The following is a 19,876-nucleotide window of genomic DNA, read 5'->3' as shown; positions in this document are numbered from 1 at the left end:
CTTATAACTCTCAATCGCTCTAATTGAACCTTCACGCCTCATCTTTACATAGGCCGCCCTCTTCCCTTTAACAAGGGATTCCAATTCCTTATAAAATCTTATAGACCCTTTCCTCCCTGCCTGACAGGTACATACTTATCAAGGACACTCAATAGTTGCTCCTTGAACAAGCTCCACAGATCAATTGCGCCCTTGCCTTGAAGCCTACTTTTCCAAGCCACGCATCCTAAGTCGTGCCTGGGGTCACTGCTGTTTTGGGGCCACTGCTGTTTGTCATTTTTATAAATGATCTAGATGAGGGCGTAGAAGGATGGATTAGTAAATTTGCAGATGACACTAAATTTGGTGGAGTTGAGGACAGTGTGAAAGGCTGTTGCAGGTTACAGAGGGACATAGATAAGCTGCAGAGCTGGGCTGAGAGGTGGCAAATGGAGGCTAATGCGGAAAAGTGTGAGGGGATTCACTTTGGAAGGAGTAACAGGAATACTGGGCTAATAGTAAGTTTCTTGGTACTGTGGATGAGCAGCGAGATCTCGGTGTCCAAGTACATAGATCCCTGAAAGTTGCCACCCAGGTTGATAGGGTGTTAAGAAGGCATAGGGTGTGTTAGCTTTTATTAGTAGTAGGATTGAGTTTTGGAGCTATGCGGTCATGTTGCAGCTGTACAAAGCTCTGGTGCAGCCACATTTAGAGTATTGTGTACAGTTCCGGTTACTGCATTATCCTATAGTTACTAGGGTTATCCCTACTCCCCTTCTTGAACAAGGGAACCACATTTGCTATCCTCCAGTCTTCTGGCACTGTTCCTGGTGGTGCAGCCACATTTAGAGTATTGTGTACAGTTCCGGTTACTGCATTATAGGAAGAATGGGGAAGCATTGGAAAGGGTGCACAGGAGATTTACCAGGATGTTGCCTGGTATGGAGGGAAGGTCTTATGAGGAAAGGCTGAGTGACTTGAGGCTGTTTTCATTAGAGAGAAGAAGGTTAAGTGGTTACTTAATAGAGACATACAAGATGATCAGAGGATTAGATAGGGTGGACAGTGAGAGCCTTTTTCCTTAAATGGTGATGGCCAGCACGAGTGGATTTAGCTTTAAATTGAAAAGTGATAGATATAGGACAGATGTCAGAGCTAGGTTCTTTACTCAGAGAGTAGTAAGGGCATGGAATGCCCTGCCTGCAACAGTAAAGGCATTTAAATGGTCATTGGATAAACAAATGGATGAGAATGGAACAGTGTAGGTTAAATTGTAGGCATTTCAAAACCACTAAGCCTGGACACACTTAAACTTGAAGTAATAACAAATAATGTTAAGACTCATATGGCTTGGCATTCTAAAACATTTAGATGGAACAATTACCTGAAGTTTAAAAGGATTCTGGGAAATAATTGAATATGTGCACACAATCTCAGAGGTTTCAATGCATGGAAGGAAAATTGTTAGTGTCTTTTGGAGAAGTCAGTGAAATATTGGATTTGGCCAAATTTATATCCCAAACTAAACTAGACCCTACCTGCCAGTTGCTGGCCATATCCCTTCAAACCTTTCCTATTCATGTAATTATCTAACGTCTTTTGAACATTGTAATTGTACCCACATCCATCATTTCCTCAAGAAGTTAATTCCACACGCAAACCACCTCTGTAAAAACAATTGCAGCTCATGTCTTTTGGAAATAGACCCTTCGGTCCAACTCGTCCATGCTGACCAGTTATCCCAACCCAATCTAGTCTCACCTGCCAGCACCCGGCCCATTTCCCTCCAAACCTTTCCTATTCATATACCCATCCAGATGCCTATTAAATATTGCAATCGTACTAGCCTCCACCACTTCCTCTGGCAGCTCATTCCATACATGTACCACCCTCTGTGTGAAAAAGTTGCCCCATAGGTCTCTTTTATATCTTTCCCCTCTCACCCTAATCCTATGCCGTCTAGTTCTGGACTCCCTGACCCCAGGCAAATGACCTTGTCTATTTATCCTGTCCATGCCCCTCATGATTTTATAAACATCAGCATCCGATGCCCCAGCCTATTCAACCTCTCCCTATAGCTCAAACCCTCCAACCCTGGCAATGCCCTTGTAAATCTTTTCTGAACCCTTTCAAGTTTCACAACACCCTTCCGGGTAATTGAAACCTCACAGATGTTTGGATAAGATCATACAATGGCACAACATTGAGATGCTGCATAAGTGTGCGAGCATATTCTGAGACTTGTCCGAATAGACTGGTACAAAGGATGGGAGATATAGCACTGAAGGAAAGGTTTCAATCATTTGCACCTACTTGTCAAACAATATGACTTAAAATGATTAATGTGGCCAGTAAAGTGACAGAACATCTTAATGAACAAGTCAAGGAGTCAAACAAATCGATAAAGTGAGCAAAATTGTTAAAAGGAATGAGTAAAGAAATATAGAAATAAAAACTGCAGAGGCTGTAAATCAGAAATACAAGTAGAAATTGCTGGAAAAGCTCAGCAGGTCAGGAAGCATCTGCAAAGAGAAATCAGAGTTAACGTTTCGGCTTTCATGAGCCTTCCTCAGAACTGATGGTCACTAGGAAAATGTCTGTTTATTTGCAGAAGATAGGGTGGGTGGAGGGACGGTAAGGAGTAAATCTTCTGATTAGGCCATTATTTTCCTAGCTACCATCATTCCTGAGGAAGGGCCACTCAACCTGAAATGTTAACTCTGATTTCTCTCTGCAGATGCTCCCAGACCTGCTGAGCTTTTCCAGCAATTTCTGTTTCTGTTTGTGAGGAAAAATATAGATTTGAACAAGCAAGGGCTTTGGAATTGGAACACTTTGTCAGAAATATCCTCAAGATAGGTGAAAGAGAGATGGAGAATTTTAAGTCCTTTTATGATGTTATTTTACCATTACTAAGCAAAGTGATCTACAGATAAAGAACTGGAGGATAATAAACCAAATTAAGAAGCATAAATCTGAGCTTATAATATGCAAAGTGTATGGATGATAGAATATAATTTAGATTTTTTTTTTATAATTTAGAACAAATTGTGGAAGCAGATTAACCCAAATTAAATACAAATATGGATGATTTGAGTAGATTGTCACATTCAAAGAAGAATTTCAAAGAAAAATTATAAGACATGAGTGAAAATAAAGGATCATGTCCTGAAAATCTTAACATTCCAAGTGAGTTCCTTTTAATGAGTTGGTCCAAGCTGGGAAAAATTATTGAATTTCATCCTTGCTAATGAAATTTGGATATGTGTTTTCCTATTTAGCAAAGAGAATTAGCACAAAAAGTATTAAAGGTAGATTCTGTGGGAGCAGAATAAACCCTTCTGCATCAATTCCTCCAACTTTAATCGAACAGAAAACGTGAGAGAGCTTGGAATTAGTGTCATTGCAACAGGTAGTTTAAACACAGTAAAACACATCAGGGAACAAAATTTCTGTTTGAATCCAATTTAGAGCTTGCAAATAGAAGAAGCAGTAATGACAGCTTCAAGACTGAGAGACTTTGACCTTCCAAGCTCAAACAAGAGAGACGATGCTCAGAAGCTTGTCAGCTTCAACAGAGAATTATAGCACTAAATGTAACCTTTATATTAGAGTTGATTTTATAGATGCTAAAATAATTGGTAAAAACTAACATCCTTTCTGATCTTCTGTAATAAGGTTTATCAGGAATTTAAACTACTTGGCAGAATCCAATCACAAAAAAATACAAGCTGTTAATGATAAGGAGTTGTCTGATTTAATGGGAACTTCACCAATTCAGATAGCACTGAGATATGAGGCTTCCCAAATTTAAAATAGTGGACGCGTGCCAAGCGCTCACGACCACAACCCTCCCCACCACATCCACCTCAACACCTTGAACCTGTGTCCCCTAGTAATTGACTCCTCCACCCTGGGAAAAAGCCTCTTACTTTCCACTCTATCCATGCTAATCATAACCTTCTCAACTTCTATCAGTTCTCCCCTCAACCTAATAGCACACAATTGGCTCAACCAGTGAAGATTAAGGGGACACTAGATGATAGTACATTGAGTAATACCTTATGTGGAATCTCCCTTGGAGGGTGCAGGTGAAAGGGAGCTATCAATATATGCCTGCATCTGGCTGGTTAGGGAGACCTATCTGAAAAATCATCCATGCACCCCACTCTCCCAACACTTCGCTCAATCAGCATATGGGGGAGGGAAGGGACAATACAATGTACCAACCACAGAAACTTCAACAAATATGGAAGCTCATACTGCTCCATCACACATTCCAATTTCTGCTTCAACTCTCACCTGCCAGTGACTATCGATCAGACAGTCATGGTGCACTTCCAACAAGACTGGAAGTGCTCAAGGTATCTAACGCACTCTGCAACAACCTCAAGGACTACAAGGAAGTAGAAGCAGCTGCCCGTCCAACACTTCATCGAGTCATAGAGATGTACAGCACGGAATCAGACCCTTCAGTCTAACTCCTCCATGTCGACCAGATGTCCTAAATACAGAACAACTTCGGTTATCTGAACATCACTTATCCGAATTTCGGATTATCTGAACAAGATCTCAAGGTACAGGTACATCAAAGAAGTATTGATGACGCTGGTGTGAAGATCGCATCTTTTGTTTACAGAGTTGTACAGCACAGAAACAGACCCTTCGGTCTAACTCGTCCATGCCAATCAGATATCCTAAATTAATCTAGTCCCATTTGCCAGCATTTGGCCCATATCTTCTAAACCCTTCCTATTCATGTACCCATCCAGATGCCTTTTAAATGTTGTAATTGTACCAGCCTCCACCACTTCCTCTGGCAGCTCATTCTATACACGTACCACCCTTAGGCCCCACCTTAAACCCATGTCCTCTAGTTTTGGACTCCCCCACCCCTGGAAAAAGACCTTGTCTATTTAATCTATCCAATGCCCCTCATGATTTTATAAAGCCCCATAAAATCACCCCATAGCCTCCGATGCTCCAGGGAGAACAACCCCAGCCTATTCAGCCTCTTCCGATAGCTCAAACTCTCCAACTCTAGCAACACCCTTGTAAATCTTTTCTGAACCCTTTCAAGTTTCACAACATCTTTCCTACAGCAGGGGGATCACACACAATGTTCCAAAAATGGCCTAACTAATGTCCTGTACAACTGAACTCCTGTACTCAACACACTGACCAATAAAGGCAAGTATACCAAATGCCTTCTTTACTCTCCTGTCTACCTGGGACTCCTCTTTCAAGGAATTATGAACCTTCACTCTCTTTGTTTAGCAACATTCTCCAGAACCTTACCATTAAGTCAATGAGCAGTTGAGGGAAATCAGATCAGGATGGATTAGACAATCTAGTTGCAAAAGAAATGACCCCTTCTGATTCAGGATACAGAACACGAACCGATGAAGGGCTTTTTGCCCGAAACGTCGATTTTCCGGCTCCTCGGATGCTGCCTGACCTGCTGTTCTTTTCCAGCACCACTCTAATCTTGACTCTAATCTCCAGCATCTGCAGTATCCACTTCTGGCGACAGAACAGGAACGTCAGGAATCGAAACAGTGAGAAAAGGCATGAGACAGGGGGATGACCATAAATATATGCCTCCAGATCAGGATAATGTCACAAGTTGAGCAGGAATATGACTAGTATTGACTGTGGCATGGGGTGTAATGGCCTGTAGATCTTGTAGGGAAAAAAAACACAGGCTTTAACCCTTTGAGTTACTAACCACTTCATACAATACCCTGCAATTCTTTAAAATGCTTCTAAAAATTTTCCATATTGAGAAAGCATTCAGTCACCTGTCCTTCACATCACCATTTGTGGTTCAGCACCATGTTTTGATCTATAACGCACAAAAGGGGTCCTGCTTCATGTGGCTCTGTGGAAAAACTGTATTGGTTGAGGCTTTTGTGAAATGCTTCAGGGTATATTACTATATTAATGGTGCTATATCAATGCAAATCATTGTTATTGTTCCATCACCAAATCCATGGTTATATAAGTACTTATAAAAATACAAAACTTCATTGTTTTACATTTCTCTGGAATGTTTTTTCAAGATACAGTTCTTTGGGCTAAAGGAATCAAAGGTTATGGGGAGAAAGCAGGAACAGCTGACTGTGTTGGATGATCAGCCATGGTCATATTGAATGTCAGAGCACGCTCGAAGGGCCGAATGGCCTATTCCTGCTCCTATTTGGTTTGTTTCTCGAACATTCATCATGGAAATGGCTGGAGACTATGCTGAGAAAATTCACACCATAGATTTAAATCAGATCTGCCTTCATTTTCACGTTGAGTTTGCCCTCCCATGTGCCAAAGCGATGCCTTTACTACACTTTGTTACCTTATTTATTCTCCCCAGTTACCTACCATCCAGATCTCCGAAGTTAATGACATTGGAGCTTGAATTAAGTATTGACTGAGGAAACCTTGAGCAGAAGTTACCACAGTCCTACTCTCACATTCGAGAGATATAACTGATAATGTTTTAAACTGAGGGTCACTACACTCCTGCAAGGGGAAAGCTTGAGAAGGAGAAACTTTATGGTAATCTCAGCTGCTGTGAGAACTGAACCAACGTCGTCAGCATTGCAAGCCAGCTGTCCAGCCAACTGTGCCAACTGACATCTGAAGTACAAATCTCAAATGCTACAAATATGGATCTTTTAAAAATTATAGGCCTGCACTTATACATTTCATTTTTACAAGTCGTGAAAACATCAAATATAGACAAATCCTATTTATTTTATAATACCATATCACCTGTTCCAGATGTTCAAGCATTATTACTAAAAATAATAAATGTTTTTGCTTTCTCTTGTCCATCTGCAGTGAAAAGTAAAGCTAACAGTTTAGTTGGCTGGAAAATGCATTGATAGCTCAGGCATGCCACAAACATCGACTGGCTCAGACAGTTAATTAAAGATTTCAACCACACAAACACAAACTCTAGGTCAGCAGCATATCTGAAAGGCTAATAAATCAGACGGGCTCTTCAACAACACATCTCGATAACGCAAGTCCATAAAATCTATAATGCTCTCAATTTTAGTCCATTTGAACAGCAGTTGTATTAAAAGTAGGTTTATCAGCTACTATTGAAGCTTTTAACAGGATTGGCAACAGTTCTGCTTAAACTTTAGGCAAACATACAAGGCAATATATTTCTTTCTTTCCCTTCTCCCATCAGTTTTGGGTCTCCTTTCCACATAATGCCTTGTGCCAAGGGCGAATGTGCTCCTTTCTTACCATTGGTCCACCAGTAATGGCTATGTCTGCACCTACCAAGCCCTAGAATTCCCTTCTGATTTTGCTCCCTCCCTCTGTCTTTCCCTCCTCCTTTAAAGATGCACATTCAAACCTACTCCTCATACACTGACCTTTTGGTCATCTTTTGTGACAGCTCTTTTATGATTCAAGTTTAACCATTACTTCACGGCACTCATTTGGAGTGGACTATCTTCACTATAGCTTCCTATTTTACTACTCCTCTCTCTCTACTCCTTCAAGATGCATTTTAAATCTACCTTTTGGCCAAATTGAAGACCACCAGTCCAAATAACTCCTTCAGTAGCTGGATGTCAAATTATGAATGATACCTGCTCTTGGGAAAGACCTTGAGATGTTGACTATCTCACCAAGAGACACAATGAAATCAAAGAGTAATAAAGCTGTTCAACACAGAAACAGATCCTTTGGTCCAACTAGCCCATGCCAACCAGATATCCTAAATCAAGCTGGTCCCATTTGCGAGTATTTGGCCCATACCCCTCTAAACCCTTCCTAACCACGTACCCATCCAAATGCCTTTTAAATGTTATAATTGTACCAGCCTCCACCAGTTCCTCTGGCAACACATTCTGTACACGCACCATCCACTGCATGGCCCCTCAGGTCCCTTTTAGATCTTTCCCCTCTCACCTTAAACCTATGTTCTCTAGTTTTGGACTCTCTTACCCTGGGAAAAAGACCTCTGGCATTCCAGGAAAACAGCCCCATCCTATTCAGCCTCTCCCTATAGCTCAAACTCTCCAACCCTGGCAACATCCTTGTAAATCTTTTCTGAATCCTTTTAAGTTTACCAACATCTTTCTTAAGGGATATAAAGAGGGATAATACTCATATGATCATTTTTCTCATGTTCCTGCTTTGCAAGTCTCACTAAATCCATGTCTATTTTATTAGATATTTTTTAAAGGCAAATCACGGGCTGTTAAACACCACAGGGTTACTACACTAAGAAAGCTATAACTGCCGAGGTCAATCAGTGTTGTTCATTCTGAGCCTCCCCAGGCATCCAGGTTCCTGCCAGCTGACTATGGCCCCAGTGCAGTGTGCTTGCTCCAATTCATCTACTCTAGGGACAGTTCAGCTCACAACTCATAGAATCCCTACAGTGTGGAAACAGGACCTTTGGCCCAACAAGTCCACAGTGACCCTTTGAATAGTAGCCCACCTAGACTTATTCCTCTACAATATTATCCTTTACTTACCCCTGACTAAAGCACCTAAGCTTCACATCCCTGAACACAATGGGTAAATTAGCGTGGCCAATTCACTCTAACCTGCATATCTCTCCTCCAGTGGGAGGAAACCAGAGCACGTGGACGAAGTCCATGCAGACATGGGGAGAACGTGCAAACTCCACACAGAGAGTCGCCCGAGGCTGGAATTGAACCCATGTCCTAGGCTCTGTGGGGCAGCGTACTAACCACTGAGCCACTATCATGCCTCATTAAGTGTCGGCTAGATCACTGTGAGTTGGAGTCACGTGTGAGCCAGACCATGTAAGGATGGCAGTTTCCTTCCCTACAGGGAATTGAACCAGATTGATTTTTTTCTCTTGACATTGGTTTCATGGTCATCATTAGACTCCTGAGGCAGCAGTGCAAATCACTGAGCCACCATGCTGCCCCCAACTCAACATGCTCACTCTGATTACCTAGCTTCCAAGCTTACAAAGCAAGGCCAAGGGTTAGGTTTGATGCTGTGCATGTCCGTCATCAAGTGGAGAATCATTCTTGTGATCTTAGATGGGAATTGGCAAACAACACCAGGAGAACATTCCATGACAGGAAAAAAGATCTTTGACTGACCAATTACTCCAATCGTTATAACACTTCCTTTCTAAAGGGTAGGGTGTCTCAAGTCACTTGGCTTCTCACTTCATTACATCCTTCATCCAAATGCAGACCCCCAGAGCTGGACTGCACAGGAGTGACTGTCTTACACAGGCAGCGTTTGTCCGAATGTGACATTGAGGGGCACTGATGAAAATCACCAGGGGAAACCTCTTTGTTGGTTGCAGTCATAGCTGGCACAAAGTGATGGTTGGAAACCAAACATCCTAGTTCCAGGTCATCTCTGCTATAGTTCCTCAGGGTAGTGTCCTCAGCTCAGCCAACTGCAGCATAAATGACATTCCTTCTGTCATAAGGTCGGAATTCAAGAGGGTTACGCAGCCTTCAGGTCCAGTTGCAACCCTTCAGGTAATGAAGCAGTCTGCGCCCTTCCAGAGTGATATGTGAATAATGGTTAAGCATCGATGATAAGTGGGAAGTTATAACCATGCCTCATAAGTGCCAGACAATGACATCCCAAGCAAAAACGAACCTAGCAGTACCCATTTCATCACCACTTCTGAGTCTTCCATCATCAACATCCTTATTGACATCAGCATTGACCAGAAACACACTAGATGAGTCATGAGTTACAAGAGCAATTCAGAAAGTGAGAATTCTGCCGTGCACACCTGAATCCCAAAGCCAGACCACCATGTCTAAGACACAAGACAGGATAATGATGGAGTGTTCTCTATTTGCCTCGATAAGATCAACTCCAGAGACACTTGAGAATCTCAATACTGCTCAGCACAAAGCAACTCATTGACTACCTTAAACATTCACTTCCCTCAGTACCAACACAAATTGGGAGCAATATGTGCAGAATCCACTGCAACAACTCACCAGTGTTCCTCTGGCAGCACCTTCCAAACCCATAATCTCTACCGTTTAGAAGGACAATGGCAGCAGCTGCTTGGGAACAGCGAAAACTGCAAGTACTGAGCTACTCGCAATCCTAAATTGGAACTATGTCACCCTGGAATCTTCTCTGTCTCTTGGTCAAAATCCCGAGATTCCCTTCCTACCTACTCAATGTAAGTAACTATTTCACTCCGAGTGGAGCAATGCAAAAACGCGGTTTTCACCATCTTCTCAACAACAATTAGAAATGGACAATAACTGACAGCAACACTCCCATCCCACAAACAAATAAAAAGGATGCTTTCTTAATTTTCCAAAATGTCTCGGTCACCAATTCACTATCCAACACCTCTATCTGAACACTTATTTCTCTTTGTTTGAAAACCTCATTGAGAAAGGTTCCTTTATATTCAATCGTGTGAACATACCTTCTCGAGTATTAGGGAGTTACCACTTGCTATAGCATATATCTTACATGCAATAATAAGGCATTCCATTTAGATCCCTTCTTGCTTGTGTGGAGTTAAATTTTGTTGATTCCTCTGATAGTATAGTACGGCGTTTGGGAAGTGTTGTGTGTGCCTTTTACGCAGCCTTTACCTTACATCGTGAGTGGCTTTGCGGTCTGTAGGCTTATCATGTTACAATATCCTCAGCAATGTAGGTTTTCCAGCTCCACGGGGGCCTTGCCTTGTTCTGACACATCGTTCTGTGACAGGTTCATTTGTCAACACAGCTGCATTAAATCCTGTTGAAGTGGGTGATTATAGCATTTGTTGTCTCTGGGTCAGCAGGACATCTAAAAACCTTTCCAATGCTCCTGACAAGAGGTGGGAGCGAAAGTAAAGAAGGCCTTACATTTAATGCCCTTCAGAATTTCACAGAACACTTTGCAGTGAAGTATTCATTTAGAAGCGCATTTGCTGCCACGTAGAAAAATTGCAGGATTCCACAAACAAAAATGAGATACATGACCAGAGAATCTGTTTTTCATGATGTTGGTTCAGGGATAATTATTAGTCAGGAGACAGGGGAGAACTCTCCAGATCTTCTTCGAGGGCGGCACGGTGGCACAGTGGTTAGCACTGTCTCACAGCGCCAGAGACCCGGGTTCATTTCCCGCCTCCTCTGTGTGGAGTTTGCACGTTCTCCCTGTGTCTGCGTGGGTTTCCTCCGGGTGCTCCGGTTTCCTCCCACAGTCCAAAGATGTGCAGGTCAGGTGAATTGGCCAAGTTAAATTGCCCGTAGTGTTAGGTGAAGGGGTAAATGTAGGGGAATGGGTCTGGGTGGGTTGCGCTTCGACGGGTCGGTGTGGACTTGTTGGGCCGAAGGGCCTGTTTCCACACTGTAAGTAATCTAATCTAATCTAATAATGTATTGGGATTTTCTCGATTCAACTGATAGTGCAGATGGCATCTCAGATTAATGTCTCATCTGAAAGGTATATTGGACACGATATTAATGCTGTATGTGATGCGAATGACCATATTGAAACCATTCTAAACCCCTAATATTCTTGACATTGCATGGGAATGGAAACACAGAAGGACTTATGCACAGAGATGGAATTGGTTGAGACAACAAAGATAACATTATAATTGCTATGTAATGTGAGATACTGTATACTAAAATCTGTGTATAATCTAGTATTACAGGTATGTTTGCAGGATAATTTATATTGCAAAGGAAATGACAGGATTCTGAATGGAGTCAGTTTCCCTGAACAAGGGGAGGGAACCTGACCTATTTCCTCTGACAAGCCTACTCTTACTTCTATCAACCTTATACTGAGTAACCATCCCACTCAATTCTAGATTGGCACAGTCCTCACCCTTAATGATACTCTTTCCTCTTTATTCACCCAGCACTCCCCCATGGAGGAGTATCTTATTAACATTGCAAGATATCAAAATTTTCATTTGAACAAAGCCTGACTGTGAAAATGGTTTGGGTTCATGGTGAGTAACATCAGGTGACAATGGACCAAATCCACCCATTGGATTGCCAAAGGAAGCCCCTCACCATAATGATGCCCAGATTCCTACCTTTCTGTAGTGCCTCCTTTACCTGATGGGGCAGTTGGCACTTTTTGTGGCACCAAAAATGTACAGTCCATCTGTGATCTGTTCTTCTACATGTTTCTGTTCTAACAAAACAGATTTAGCAGTTTGTCATCCTCATTAAAATGAACAGCAAGCTAATAGTTGCGTCAAATAATTATTTGGTGAATAAGTCACTAAATTCTTGACAAGCTAATTCTCCTAATGGTGAAATGCTTTTTATTTGTTCAGCAAAAGTATTAAGCACTCATCAAGTACTAGCTGGAGCATATTTACCCCCTGAAATATTGCAGAAAGAGTACTTTGAGAGGGGCAATTGTAAAATTAGAAGCACGAGGGTGAACATTAACAATTTTATGTTGAAGGCGATGTTTGAAAGGATTGGACTGCCATGGGGAGACGGGGGGGTTGGTGTGTGTTATCACATTTGGAGAGATACCCCTTTAAAAGATTGATAAGCAAATCAGCCAAGTACCTGGATGTTGTTGCTTGACCACAGGTTGTCAGCACTGTATCACTCACTGTGTCTGGAGATTACTCTGGACTGTACACAATAATTAACTTACTGGAGATTTTCAAGTAAACAGAATCCATGCACCTCACTCAGGTAAAATGGTAATGCGATTATTACAAATAAAGAAGGAGTTGGATAAATGTCTTGAGAAAAACTCAATGGAGTTTGTGAGAGTTATTGTGGGATCTTCTATTTCTTTGACATGGCCTTTTTCAATCCTGTATTTTCCAACTTTTCTATCAACTCATCAATTTTTGTAACAGGATTATACTAGCTTACAGTCCTGAATTGATGGGCCTGCACCTATTGTCAGATGCAATGGGCTAAGTGGAATTTGGCAGGAGAAGGGAGCAGAGGGGAGCTGTAGATAGGATTAACGATTCCCAAATCCAGTGTTCCTGCAATTTTTATTTCTTATTGCAGACCACTGAGGTACATAGGTGGGAGTGACTTCCGGAACCAACAGTTGATCAGCATTAGGATGCCAACTGCCAAGTGCTGACTGTCAGAGTTCCTTTGCATAAAGGTGGCTAGGCAACTTAAAAGACATTTTGCCCATATCTTTGTCCCACTGAGACAGCACAGCCTGGAGACTGCATACAATGGCATTTGTCACGATGATACACTGAATTACTGTTAAGAGAATATATAAGGTATGCCTCACTTATAATGACTGTTAGAAGGCACAAAGGTAGATGATAACAATGATCTGTTTCCCATTCAATGACCATGATAAAGAATAAACAGGAAAGGCTATGTTCATCAGTTCTATTTTACAACTGCATTTCATAGATGTCAACTAGATTTGCCAAGTATATTATCTAGTCATTACTTCAGTAATTTAAATTTATTACGAGTATAAAGTTGTTTGAAAGACGTAGTTCTGGTGGAAATACAGCTTCAATCAGCTATTAATTAACTGATAAAGATCCAGCTTTCAAATGAAGACATGTTAAAGAGCTGCATCAATGTTTGACGAAGACCTCAGGTGATTGGTAAAGTACATGCTGAAGTTAATTTAAGATATTTCTCTTTTCTGATTGCCCAAAGCAATAGCACAATCATCTCCTGGACCACTTATGTATAAAGGGCCTCAATTGTCTGCACAATGCCAGCTAACTAACCAGGGCTCACTCTTATGCCAGAACCAGCAGTTCCATTGCTCTCACTGGCCACTGTCTAAAGCTGAACAAGAGTGTTTTGAACCTTACAGTCCTAACCGACCCTGAGCTGATCTTCCAACCCACATAACGGCACGGTGGCTCAGTGGTTAGCACTGCTGCCTCACAGCACCAGGGTCCCAGGTTCGATTCCAGCCTGGGGCAACTGTCTGTGTGGAGTTTGCACGTTCTCCCCATGTCTGCATGGTTTCCTCCCACAGTCCAAGAGATGTGCAGGTCGGGTGAATTGGCCATGCTAAATTGCCCATAGTGTTAGGTACATTACTCAGAGGGAAATGGGTCTGGCTGGGTTACTCTTCAGAGGGTCAGTGTGGACTGGTTGGGTTGAAGGGTCTGTTTCCACACTGTAGGGAATCTAATAACCATGTCTCTAACATTGCCCACTTGACTCAGTCCATCCCCTGGTGAAATCTGCATCCGTGCTTTCATTACCTCCAGAATTGATTATTCCAACACTCTCCGGGCCACTTTCTCTGGTTCCTCCTTTGGGTCACCAATTTTGTTGTAACTTAACAACATGGGAATTAAGAGTGGCAGTAGGCAATTCCTCCCTTCAAGCCCACTCTGCCATTTATAATGATCAAGGCCAATCTTATCTTGGTCACAACTCCACTCCTTGCTCAGGGGCACGTCATTTAGGCCATTACAACTAAGACCATGTGCTGAATTCCTAATTATTCAAATCAAAATTATTTCATCAATACAGCAAATAAGGTTCTACTCTGAATGTGGAAAAGCACAGGTGATTGGGAATCAATAACTGCATTATTGCGGTAGTTTCTCATGGTCAAAACCAGATAATCAGTGCCAGAACAAGGAAAGTGGTACAAAGACCTTGTGCTCATTGGAAAGGAGAGAAAATTACAATGGAATAGTTTTAAGCTTGAAGACTAGAAATACACCATTCAAATTCCAACTTTTCCTTGATTTGACACTGAAGATTTAGATAATTAGAGTAGATTACCTATCGTGTGAAAACAGGCCCTTCGGCCCAACCAGTCCACACCGACCCTCCGAAGAGTAACCTACCCAGACCCCTTTCCCTCTGACTAATGCACTTAACACTATGGGCAATTTAGCATGGACAATTCACCTGACCTGCACATCTTTGGACTGTGGGAGGAAACCGGAGCACCCGGAGGAAACCCACGCAGACACGGGGAGAATGTGCAAACTCCACACAGACTTGTTTGGCTTTTCCACATTCCTTATTTATATTTTCAAAGGTTTTAAAATGGATGAAGTCAATCAGCCCTCCTCAAACTAACCTTTCTCATCTCACCTAAAATTAAAAACAGAATGTACTGAAAATTGTCGAATAAAGGGTTAATACTCAACTGTATTGTAAGTGGCCTACATTAGTAATAGTGTAAGGAATTACATGACGGTAGACTCTGTATCCAGCCTTGTGTTAAGTTTAAGAGTGTAAATTGTTCACAGAATGTCAAATAAAAAGCTAATATTACCAGCAGCTTAAGCTCAAAAGTCTCTCTAGACCTCTACGCAAAATCAGCCAGCATGATAATAGAGTGGGGAGTATTTCCTTTGGTTAATTGAATGCTGGATAATTGATGCCAGATAGCATAGTTAGCCAAGCATTAGGACCTTGTGACACTGTTTGGATAATCCGAAAATCAGTTAATCGAATGCCGGATAATCGATGGCAGATTAGCCAAGCATGACAGTAGAATGAGGAGTATTTCCTTTGGTTAATTGAATGCTGGATAATCGATGCCAGATAGCATAGTTAGCCATGCATCGGGACCTTGTGACACTGTTTGGATAATCCGAAAATCAGTCAATCAAATGCGAGATAATCGAGGCTCCTCAGTACTCAGCAGTTCTGGCTGTAACTGTTTAGAAAGAAACACTTAAAATTTTTCAGTTGATTATGGCTGCCCTTTAGGATCCCTACAGTATGGAAGCAGATCATTCAGCCCATCAAGTCCACACCAACCCTCTGGAGAGTGTCCCACCCAGACTCACACTCCTACTTCATATTTTCCAAGGCCAATCCACCTAAAGTACACATCCCTGGACAATTTAGCATGTCCAATCCACCTAGCCTGCACATCTTTGGACTGTGGGAGGAAACTGGAGCAAACCCAGGGAGAATTTGCAAACTCCACATTGAAAGCCACCTGAGGGCTGGGATTATACCTGGGTCCCCAGTGCTGTGAGGCAGCAGTGCTAACCATTGAGCCACCATGGCATCTGAAATGAAGGGAAGTAGAAATTCCCAATCAAGTACATTTTCTTGGGGTTTAATTTCCATTTTGAGGTTTAAGAGCCATTTAAGATTCTTTTCTGTCTGTGGCTCAAATGGGTTTGGACAAATGGGCTGAATGGCCTCCACCTAAGTTGGATCATTCAATGAAGATATCCCTCATTGTCTCCGCCATTTTGTCCTTGTACAGCCATTTACAACTATACCACCTGAAGGCAATTTTTAAAGATGCCCCAGGTACAGTGAGAGATTGAGAAAGAGAGTCCTTTACGGTAATCTCAGTCAGCACTGAAATTGAATCCACGTTGTTGATATCTCTCTCCATCACAATCTGGCTTCCTAGCTAAGTTAGCTAACTGGACACCCACCACCACCCCCTTCCCCCTCCCCCATCTCCAGCCTACCCTCCACTATACTCATATAGAATCATTGAGTCATACAGCACAGAAACAGGAATACAGGCAGAGTGCCTGAAGGGTGGAGAGATAAATGAGAGGAGGGTGGGGGTGGGGAGAAAGTAGCATAGAGTACAATAGGTGAGTGGGGGAGGGGATGGAGGTGATAGGTCAGGGAGGAGGGTCCCTCCTCCCTGACCTATCACCTTCATCCCCACCTCCACTCACCTATTGTACTCGATGCTACTTTCTCCCCACCCCCACTGTCCTCTCACTTATCTCTCCACCCTTCAGGCTCTCTGCCTATATTCCTGATGAAAGGCTTTTGCCCGAAACGTTGATTTTTCTGCTCCTCGAATGCTGCCTGAACGCTGTGCTTTTCCAGCACCACTCTACTCCAGAATCTGGCTTCCAGCATCTGCAGTTTTTGTTTTTACCTAGCACAGAAACAGACCCTTCGGTCCAACATGGTCTGTGCTGAACGTAATCCCAAACTAAACTAGTCATCCTGTCCAATATCCGTCCAAACCTTTCCTATCCATGTCCTTATCCAAATGTCTTTTAAAGGTTGTCACAGTACCCACATCCACCACTTCCTCAGCAAGTTCATTCCACACGCAAACCACCTTCTGTTAAAAAAAAGTTCTCCTTATGTCTTTTCTTAAATATTTCTCCTCTCACCTTGGCCTCCTATGTGCCCACTAGTCTTGAAATCCCCCATCTTGAGAAAAGACAATCAACATTAACCCTACCTATACCCCTCATTATTTTATAAACTTCTCTAAGGTGGCCTCTCAACCTCTTACGCTCCGGTGAAAAAACGTCCCAGCATATCCAGCCTTTCTTTATAGCTCAAACCTTCCGTACCTGGCAACATTCTGGTGAAGTGGGAGGTGACACAGGGCAGGGTGACACTAGACACACGGACACACAAGATGGCCGCTGAGCCATCAGTTGGCCACTTGACCTATTTTTGATGAAAGGCTTTTGCTCAAAGCGTAAATTTTCCTGCTCAGCGGATGCTGCCTGACCTGCTGTGTTTTTTCAGCACCACTCTAATCTTGACTCTAATCTCCAGCATCTGCATTACCCATTTCTGCACACTTGACACATAAGATGGCTGCCAGACCACAATATGGAGAGAGACAGCAGAGCAAATACAGACACTCCTTGGGGCCACTAGAATGCCAGCATAATGCACTCACAACCCAGTTGATTAGTTTCAGGTGGGTGGGGGAGAGAATACACATGAGTAGCGTACACTGCCCACCCAAGTGTCTGAGTCTAGCCAATACATTTGATAGAAATACTAACAGCTTGATACAGACTCAATATGAAATGCTAATAGCCAGGGCTGCAGGAAGAGCGATTCGCGCCCATTACTACAGCAATGCACTTCCACACAGACATTGAAACTGACAATGTCTACTCTGAAACTAACAACTGAAATTAACAAGGCTGTGCTGGAACTGACAATGACTGCACCAAAACTATCAATGATTCTGCAATGATTACCATAAACAAACCATGTTACACAGACAATAATCTCATCACTGACCTATTGTATCGCAAGATGTATAAAAGTATCTTGACATGTGCTCCGGGTCGAGAGAAGACTCGCAACTGAGCACGGTGCTGTTGGTGTCTTTCTCTCCCTGGAGCTCCGGTATTTCCTTGTGCAATAAACTCTGTTGTTAAACCCTGACTCTGGCTCTGACGATTTTCTTCATAACACTGGTGAAGCTCTTCTCAACCTTCTCCAGCTTAATAATATTGTTACTTTGTAACCTTTTTCTTGTCTGCTTCAGAAACCTGGGGAGCAAGTAAGGACCGATCGAAGAATGGAAAAGCCTTGGGAACATGAATAGTGAGATGGATGCTAAAGATTGCAGATGTAGACAATAAGACAAATAAAGAGGTGCTTGAAATTGCAACAACAAATATTTCTGAAGAGTGATGATGAGAAAAGAAAGTGTCGGTATTTTGGATGTTAATCAGAGTTGAAAAGCCACAGAGATCTCTTCCAGAGGTCAATGCAGTGAGCAGTGAAAAGAGGGATCAACCTGGGCATAGATGGATGAGAGAAGAGTTATAGTGGGTGTTTGAAAATGGTGCCAGACAAATAAGCATGGCACACCATGATGACAAATCTCCTGGGGAAATAGAGTCAAGGAGCAGCATGATACCATTGTGACATAAAAAATATCTAGCTGATTTTCCAATGTCCTCAGAGAAAGAACCATCTGTTCCTTAGCCGACCTGGTTTGAACATTCTTCTCGTGACATAGCAAGCTGGTGGACTCTTAAAGTCATGGAGTGTCTAGTATGGAAACAGACCTTTTGGTCCAACTTGTCCATGATATCCTAAATTAATCTAGTCCCATTTGCCAGCCTTTGGCCCATCTCCTTCTAAACCCTTCCTATTCATATACCTATCCAGATGCCTTTTAAATGTTGAAATTGCACCACTTCCTCTGGCAGCTCATTCCATACACGTACCACCCTCTGTGCGAAAAGGTTTCCCCTTAGATCCTGTTTAAATCTTTCCCCTCTCAATTTAAATCTATGCCCTCTAGTTTTGGACTCCCCCATCCTAGGGAAAATACCTTGTCTATTCACCATATCCATGCCATTCATGAATTTAAAAACCTCTATGATGTCACCCCTCAGCCTCCAGTGCTATAGCAGCGAGACCAGAATTACACACAGTGTTCCAAAAGAAACCCAACTAATGTCCTTTGCAGCCACAACATGACCTCCCAACTCCTCTTAACTGCCTTCCCATGTCTATCTAGAGAGAGAGAGAGAGAGAGAGAGAGACAGTTAAGGTTGGCATGTTACCAACGCTCATACCCTAGTCATGACTTAAAACAAAGCTAAATCTTTTAAAAAAGGCAATTGATAGGGGACGGAAAAGAAAGTGAATGATCCAATGTTGTCCTGAATGGGTGAGTCAAAGACAGAGTGCATTTTGGGAAAAAAAATCACGCTTAAATACTTGACAGAATTTAATTTGACTTTCTCCCAGGTAGTGAAATAGGCAGGAAGTAGAATTCTGTTTCCGCGTGTATAATGTCTTAAACAATGATGTCAATGTTGCTGTCTGTCTCTAAACCAATCTGTCAATATGAACCAATCAAATTTCCACACTGGTAGCCACCAACAAACTCATCTCTCTCCCGGAATAAAAGCCAAGTGTCTTAACTTTTATGCATGAGTAGTATTTTCTATCAGGGAAAGTTCTTATTCTAATACAACTATTGTGGTGTAAATTATTAGTATGAGTTTTTAAAGAAGCACTCTGTTACAAAATCAGCATGTGCCCTTGATATTGCTTTGCATAACAGAAATGACTTATCCATCCACCTCCATGTCCCTGTCATGCATTACCACTTCATTTGATGTCAAATGTCACTCTTGGGGTCTCTTGGCAGATGGTGGAATTTGAATTCAGTATAAATTTGGAATTAAGAGTCTAATGATGACTATGACTCCATTGTCGATTGTCGGATAGGGCCACATGGTTCACTG

The 19,876-nt window shown here is 42.2% G+C and overlaps 1 long non-coding RNA gene across 1 annotated transcript in view; it reads left to right on the top strand.

The window, feature by feature from the left end:
• The window catches only part of LOC122542649, a 77,101-nt gene extending 58,869 nt beyond the window's left edge, over positions 1-18,232 (top strand). The window contains exon 3 of the long non-coding RNA XR_006309843.1: positions 18,154-18,232. This is a non-coding gene — a long non-coding RNA (uncharacterized LOC122542649). The remainder of the gene's footprint in view (positions 1-18,153) is intronic.
• The last annotated feature ends 1,644 nt before the right edge of the window (positions 18,233-19,876 follow it).

The sequence above is a fragment of the Chiloscyllium plagiosum genome, chromosome 40 (assembly GCF_004010195.1).
Source record: "Chiloscyllium plagiosum isolate BGI_BamShark_2017 chromosome 40, ASM401019v2, whole genome shotgun sequence".
Taxonomy (NCBI): domain Eukaryota; kingdom Metazoa; phylum Chordata; class Chondrichthyes; order Orectolobiformes; family Hemiscylliidae; genus Chiloscyllium; species Chiloscyllium plagiosum.
Note: the sequence above shows the minus strand (reverse complement) of the source record. Positions and strands in the feature narration are given on the sequence as shown.